This window comes from Pseudophryne corroboree, chromosome 10 (assembly GCF_028390025.1).
Source record: "Pseudophryne corroboree isolate aPseCor3 chromosome 10, aPseCor3.hap2, whole genome shotgun sequence".
In the NCBI taxonomy this organism is placed as follows: Eukaryota; Metazoa; Chordata; class Amphibia; order Anura; family Myobatrachidae; genus Pseudophryne; species Pseudophryne corroboree.
The window spans coordinates 122,445,754-122,453,976 of NC_086453.1; the positions used below are offsets into that span (position 1 = coordinate 122,445,754).

Here is an 8,223-nt window from a genome sequence, read left to right on the forward strand (position 1 = left end):
TACGGCGCGGCTGGCGGGAGCGCAGCGCGCCATAGCTGCCCACACACACAGGCACTGCAGGGTGCAGGGCGCGGGGGTGGGGCGCCCTGGGCAGCAAAAATACCTATAAACTGGCAAAAAGGGGGCATAAGATGCCTCTGGCACAGCCCTACCCCCGCCAGTATAAATATTATAAAAGATTACTGAGTAAAAAATGTGCCATTGCGGGGGTGGAGTTTCTTCCTCAGGCAGCCAGCACACTGCTCAGCGCCATTTCCTCTCTCCCCTCAGGCTGCAGAGACAACGCTGGTCCTTTCCTCCACTTCTGACTACAAGTATCGGGTGAAAATAAGGGGGGCACAAGCGTTTTTGGTTCATTACAAGTTTGAATTACTGTGTAAAAGCGCTGCTTGTCTGTGGGCATTCTGTGTTCACAGGCATTAGATACTGGCGCTGGGGTTGTGAACTGGCTGCTCCTAAACTGTGTCCCTCTGACAGATTTTACCGTGGGTCTGTCCCCTATAAGTCCCAGTGTGTCTGTGTGGGTGTTGTACACGGGTGTGACATGTCTGAGACAGGGAGTTCCTCCCTGGAGGAAACCATGTTAGGGACACAAAGTTGTAATGTGGTGGCGCTGCCGGCACACCAAGAGCCTGCATGGGTGAAAGAAATACGTGATAGTATGCAACATATCAATAGGAGATTAGATAAGTCTGAATCTCATGCTGAGTGCTGGAGAAAATCTGTGGAAGATGTGATTTTTCAGGGCTCTGTTCTTCCATCTGCAGGCGACCCCTCTGGGTCACATAAGAGACCATTTGCGAATATTGTGAATACTGATACCGACACGGATACCGATTCTTGTGTCGACGATAGTGACTCCAGAGAAATAGATCATAAATTGGCAAAAAATATACAATATATGATTATAGCTATAAGGGAAGTTTTGGAAGCCACGGAAGCCACTACTGTACCTCAGGAGAAGGCGTATTTCTATTAAGAAAATAAATCCAAAGTCACTTTCCCTCCTTCCAACGAGCTTAATATTCTCTTTGAAGGGATGTGGGTGAATCCTGAAAAGAAATTTCATATTCCCAAGAGAATTCAAATAGCTTACCCTTTCCCAGCAGAGGACAGGAAAAAATGGGAGTCACCCCCTGTGTTAGACAGTGCACTGTCCAGGTTGACAAAGAAGCTAATTCTCCCTGCACCTGGCACGGCTTCACTTTAAAGAGCCGGCAGACCGAAAGATGGAAACTACATTAAAATCCATTTATATTGCCAATGGTATGCTGCTCAGGCCCACTATTGCCTGTGAGTGGGTGAGTCGCGCTATTGACAAATGGTCGGAAAGTGTGTCATCAGAAATTGACACGATTGATAAAGATGAGATACTCCTTAAATTAGGGAATATCAAAGACGCTGCCGCATACATGCTAGAAGCAATGAAAGATATTGGACTCTTGAGTTCACAAACCGCTACCATGGTAGTATCGGCTCGGTGGGCGTGGTGGATTCGCCAGTGGAACGCGGATGCAGATTCCAAAAGAAATATGGAGGCTCTCCCATATAAAGGTGAGGCCTTATTTGGTGATGGACTGGATGCGTTAGTCTCAGCGGCTACCGCAGGTAAGTCGACATTTTTGCCCTCTGCGCCTGCACCGGCAAAAAAGATCTATCACCCACACATGCAGTCCTTTCGGCCCAATAAATATAAAAAAGCGAGAGGTTCCCCCTTTTTTGCAGGTAGGGGAAGGGGAAAGGAAAAGAAGTTCACAGCGGCTTCAAGTTCCCAGGAGCAGAAGTCTACCCCTACTTCTGCCAAATCTTCAACATGACGCTGGTGTTCCCTTGCGGGAGGCCGCTCGGGTGGGGGCACGTCTCAAACTTTTCAGCCAAGGTTGGATTCTGTCTGGCCTGGATCCCTGGGTGTTACAAATCGTATCCCAGGGATACAAGCTGGAGTTTCAAGACGTTCCCCCATGCCGATTTTTCAAATCGACCTTGCCAGCTTCTCCTCCAGACAGAGAAGCAGTAACAGCGGCAATCCAAAAATTATGTCAGGATCAGGTCATAGTCCTGGTACCTGTGTCACAACAAGGGAAGGGATTTTATTCAAGCATTTTTGTGGTTCCGAAGCCGGACGGCTCGGTCAGACCAATCCTAAACCTAAAAAATCTGAATTTCTACTTGAAACATTTCAAGTTCAAAATGGAATCACTGAGATCAGTGACTGACAGTCTGGAGTAGGGGGACTACATGGTGTCTGTAGACATAAAGGATGGTTACCTGCATGTTCCCATTTACCCTCCTCACCAGGCCTATCTGAGATTCGCGGTTCAGGATTGCCACTACCAATTCCAGACGTTACCTTTCGGTCTCTCCACGTCGCCGAGAGTATTCACCAAGGTGATGGCGGAGATGATGGTTCTCCTGCATCAAAAAGGAGTCAATATAATTCCTTATCCTGATAAAGGCGAGATCCAGGGATCAGTTGTTACAAAACATCACACTCTCCCTGTCGATACTCCAACAACACGGTTGGATCATAAATTATCCAAAGTCACAGTTGGAACCAATGACAAGGTTGTCTTTTCTCGGGATGATCCTGGACACGGAAGTTCAGAGAGTATTTCTTCCGGTGGAAAAGGTTCTGGAAATCCAGAGACTGGTAAAACAGTTATTGAAACCATCCAGGGTGTTGATCCATCAGTGCATTCGGTTGTTGGGGAAGATGGTGGCGGCCTATGAGGCCATACAGTTTGGCAGGTTCCATGCCAGAGTGTTCCAGTAGGACCTGTTGGACAAGTGGTGGGGTTCCCACCTACACATGCACCAAAAGATAACCGTGTCGACAAAAAACAGTATTTCGCTGTTGCGGTGGCTACACAGCTCTCACCTACTAGAGGGACGCAGGTTTGGGATTCAGGACTGGCTCCTGGTAACCACGGATGCAAGTCTCTGAGGCTGGGGAGCTGTCACTCAAGGAGAAAGCTTCCAAGTACGATGGTCAAGTCAGGAAGCCTGCCTTCACATGGTGGAACTGAGAGCCATTTACAACAGCCTTCAACAAGCGTTACATCCTCTTCAAGATCATCCCGTGCAGATCCAGTCGGACAATGTAACAGCAGTCACGTACATAAACAGGCAGGGCGGAACGAAAAGCAGAGCGGCAATGGCAGAGGTGACAAAGATCCTCCTCTAGGCAGAAAGACATCTAAAAGCTCTGTCGGCAATATTCATTCCGGGAGTAGACAACTGTCTTCCTCAACACACACGATCTCCATCCAGGAGAGTGGGGCCTCCACCAAGAAATCTTCACAGAGGTGACAAGTCTTTGGGAAATTCCTCAAGTAGACATATGGCATCTCGTCTCAACAAGAAGCTTTAGAGATACTGTTCCAGGTTGAGAGACCCTCAAGCGGTAGCGGTGGATGCGCTAGTGGCCCAGTGGGTTTTCCCGTCAGTGTATGTCTTCCCTCCACTTCCGCTGATCCCAAAAGTGCTCAAGATCATAAGAAGAACAAGAGTTCGAGCAATCTTCATTGCCCCAAACTGGCCAAGGAGGGCTTGGTACCCAGATCTTCAGGGGTTGCTCATGGAAAATCTTCGGCCTCTCCCTCTTCGCGAGGACCTGCTACAGCAGGGGCCGTGCGTGTATCAAGACTTACCGCGGCTATGTTTGACGGCATGGCTGTTGAGCGCCGGATCCTAGCCCGAAAGGGTATAGGGTATTCCCAAGGAAGTCATCCCCACTCTTATTCAGGCCAGGAAGGGAGTAACGTCAAAACATTATCACCATATTTGGAGAAAGAATGTATCTTGGTGTGAATCCAAGAAGGCTCCTATGGAAGAGTTTCACTTGGGATAATTTCTCCATTTTCTACAGGCTGGTGTGGAGGCGGGCCTCAGATTGGGATCAATCAAGGTTCAGATTTCGGCCTTGTCGGTGTTCTTCCAGAAACAATTGGCCTCTCTTCCAGAGGTTCAGACCTTCGTGAAAGGGGTTCTGCACATCCAGCCTCCATTTGTGCCTCCGGTGGCACCATGGGACCTTAATGTGGTATTGCAGTTTCTCCAATCAGACTGGTTTGAGCCTCTACAGGAGATAGAGTTGAAGTTTCTCACTTGGAAAGTGGTGATGCTTTTGGCATTGGCATCCACACGGCGGGTGTCTGAATTGGGGGCCTTGTCTCACATGAGCCCTTACCTAATCTTCCATGAAGATAGGGCGGAGTTGCAAACTCGTCAACATTTTCTTCCAAAGGTGGTTTCTTCTTTCCACTTAAATCAACCTATTGTGGTGCCAGTAATTACTGACACGTTCACCGAGTCAAAGTCTCTAGATGTGGTTAGGGCTTTGAAAACCTATGTTGCTAGAACAGCTCGTATACGGAAAACAGAGTCGTTGTTTGTCCTGTATGCTCCCAGTAAAATTGGGTGTCCTGCTTCCAAGCAGACTAGTGCGCGTTGGATCAGAAGTACGATTCAGCACGCTCATAGTACAGCTGGATTGCTGTTACCGAAGTCGGTGAATGCTCATTCCACTAGGAAGGTGGGCTCATCCTGGGCGGCTGCCCAGGGGGTCTCGGCATTGCAACTCTGCCGAGCAGCTACTTGGTTGGGGTCAAACACATTTGCAAAATTCTACAAGTTTGACACCTTGGCCGATGAAGACCTCAAGTTCGGTCAATCGGTGCTGCAGGGTCATCCGCACTCTCCCGCCAGTACTGGAGCTTTGGTATAAACCCCATGGTCATGAAGTGGACCCCAGCATCCGCTAGGACGTATGAGAAAACATACCCATCCCAGTGTGTACTTTACCTGCAGCTTAGTTATTAGTGTTAAACAAGTTGTGTTATCTTAGTTCAGCATGTTGCTGCAATTTGGTTCATGCCTGTTGGCGTGTGTTATGTTGAATGCCATGTTGTGCGGCATGGTTGGGGTGTGAGCTGGTATGAATCTCACCACTAGTATTAAAGTAAATCCTTTCCTCGAAATGTCCGTCTCCCTGGGCACAGTTCCTATAACTGAAGTCTGGAGGAGGGGCATAGAGGGAGGAGCCAGTTCACACCCATTGAAAAGTCTTAAGAGTGCCCATGGCTCCTGCGGAACCATCTATACCCCGTGGTCATGAAGTGGACCCCAGCATCCTCTACGGACTAGGAGAAAAGGATTTACCGGTAGGTATCAAACTCCTGTTTTCATAGGATAAAAATTAATTGTAGTAGGTTGGAAGAATGTGAAGAACAACTTGAGATGTACAGAAACAGGTTTAAAGAAAAAGAATATCCTGACAAGATACTCGATGAAGCTGTTGAAAAAAAAGAGTAGTCTGGAGAGAGAAAAACTATTAGAATACAGAACTAGAGAGAAAAAGAAAGACTCCGTAGCTTTCATTACAACCTACAACCATAATGAAGATTCCATTAGGAATTCACTCAGGAACCACTGGGGGATTCTATGAATGGACCCTATACTGAAGGACATACTCCCTCCATGTCCAGATATTATCTTCAGGAAATCAAGAAGCCTGAAGGACATACTAGCACTGAGCATGCTGACAAAAAGGATGGATGAAGGATGCTCTATACCGAAATGTACAGGCTCATATAAATGTGGACGATGTAACATATGTAAATACCTACACCCAAACAGGAAAGTCTTCACTGATGCTGAGAAAACTAAGGAACTGTAATACCCAATCTGTCATCTACCTACTGGAATGTAAATCTGGAAAACAATACACTGGAAAAACCAAAAGACCACTGAAGATGAGGATACAGGAGCCTGTTCGCAACAACAAGAATTAAGTAGACAGCCATGCAGTTTCCAAACATTGCAGTACAGCACATAATTCTAATCCAGATGCATTAACCTTCAAAGCTACTGAACTTGTGAAACTGGGAGAAAAAAGAAGGTGACCTGGCCAATAAATTGTCACGCTGTGAAATGTTTTCGATTTTTCAGCTACAACCAATGTACCCTATGGGCTTTAATGAGAGTTACAAGATCGCCCCATTTCTGTGAGGTGCCGTTCATCCTAAGGAACCCCAAATATTTCTTTCATGTTCTTTTTTGTGTTCATTAGGTTACTTTTTCACTATAGTTCACTTTTATTTATAGCAAGTCAATTTTTAATGTTCAAAGTCCTAATGAGGTTTGCACACAGCAACATTACCTACAAACCACACTGGAAATGCCCAGTCTCATCTGATCTTGGAAGCTAAGCAGTGTTGGGCCTGACCTGTACCGGGTAGGGGACCACCTGGGAAGATCAGGTACTGTAATTACAAAACGTAAGTGCAAATAACTATGTATCGATAGTAAATCGCAATATTATATGGCTCAATCAAATAGTGCACTAAGTTATACATTGCACTGGCACTTGATAATTTTAAAAGAATATATATATATATATATATATATACAACCAATTGCAGCAGCACTCCCAACCAACAGACTCTCACTGGCCGGTGCCCTCCTAAACCCGTATGGCAGCGGGTCATCAATAGCGTATTGTCGGCGGCACTCCGATGTCATAAACAAGACAACAGCAGGTTTGCAAAAATAACAACGTTTCGAAGTTTAATTACTCCGTCTTCAGGTTATACAGACATTAAACAACACATACCTTTTATCCCCTCCCAGTGTGCAGAGAGACCCGGCGTGGACCTGGCGTTTCTGACGCCCACTAGTGACGTCATCCCGCCGTCCTACCTGCCCGGGGCATAATTAAAACAGGTGTAACTGTGCTACCAAACAAAACCAAACATTTGCACATGTAAAACATACACAGAACAATTTAAAAACAGTTTTCATTTCACGGAATGTAGCATAGACACAGATACTGTGAGCATGTATCATATATTAGCAACATGATAACACCTGTTGCAGATAGTTACTGTAATATTGCACTAATCATCTAGCCACATAAGAACCACAAGTTTATTCATAAGAAACAATGTAATCCTAAGTTCTCATTCAGCCCCCTGGGTGCCAAAGTTTGGAGCTCATATATCCACTTGGATTCTCGTTGCAGTAACTGCAATGATCTATTCCCACCTCTAATGTTCGATGGTACATGATCAATGATAATGTACTTTAAACAGGCTATACTGTGCCGTGCCACGGCAAAATGCCGTGCCACTGGTTGATCACTAGTACCATTCAGTATAGCCTTCCTGATGGCCAATTTATGGTTGGCCATTCTTTCCCTTAGTGTGCAATCGGTTTTGCCGACATAATGAAGTCCGCAGGGGCAACTAATTAGGTAAATAATGTATTTGGTCGTACACGTCACTCTGAAATTGATGGTATATTTCTTGCCACTAAAGGGATGATTGAATGTACTCCCCGTCAGTAGTGATCTGCATGTAGTGCAATTTAGACACCTAAAGCACCCCTTGCGTAAAGCTAGAAACATGTTCTGTTCGCTTTGTATAGAAGCTAACCCCGTGATGTCAGTTTTAACTAACCAATCACGCAGGTTTTTGCCTCTCGTATATGTCGGCATAATAGATGTCTCCGACAGATTCAAATCATGATCAGATTGAATCATAGGCCATAATGATTTAGCAGTTTTCGAAATTACCCCACTTTTAGTATTAAAGTGATTCACCCACGGAAATCGAGAACTACCAGTTTTCTTTTGTTTCTGAGAAAGCAATACTAGTCTGTCCATATCAAGTGCCTTCTGTTTGGCCAATAATAATTTCTCAAGGGGGTAACCCCTTTGTCTGAATTTAGTGATCATGTCATCGATCTGAGCAGTGGCATCATTTTTATCACTACAAATTCTCACAGCTCGTAAGAACTGAGAATACGGTAACCCATATTTTGATGGAAGGGGGTGAAAACTAGAGAAATGGAGTAATGTATTACGATCAGTGTTTTTGTAATACAGATCTGTAGAAATAATACCATTATTACATCTCACCAATACATCTAGAAACTTGACACTTTCCCTGCTCATCTCACACGTGAATTTAATGGGATGTTCTGATAGATTGTGTGCATTAATGACATCACTTAATTGATCCTCAACTCCCGTCCAGATGACAAAGACGTCATCGATGTAGCGTAAATATAAGATGATATGATCAGACACACCAACCCTATCAAAAAAGATTTCTTGTTCCACCATGAACATATATGAATTTGCATATGACGGGGCCACCGGGGACCCCATCGCACACCCAGAGGTTTGCAGATAAAATCTGCCGTCAAATAAGAAGTAGTTGT

At 45.3% G+C, this 8,223-nt stretch overlaps 1 pseudogene; it reads left to right on the plus strand.

Moving 5' to 3' along the window:
• Nucleotides 1–6,154: 6,154 nt before the first annotated feature.
• Nucleotides 6,155–6,272, plus strand: LOC134967106 (5S ribosomal RNA; annotated as a pseudogene).
• Nucleotides 6,273–8,223: the final 1,951 nt, after the last annotated feature.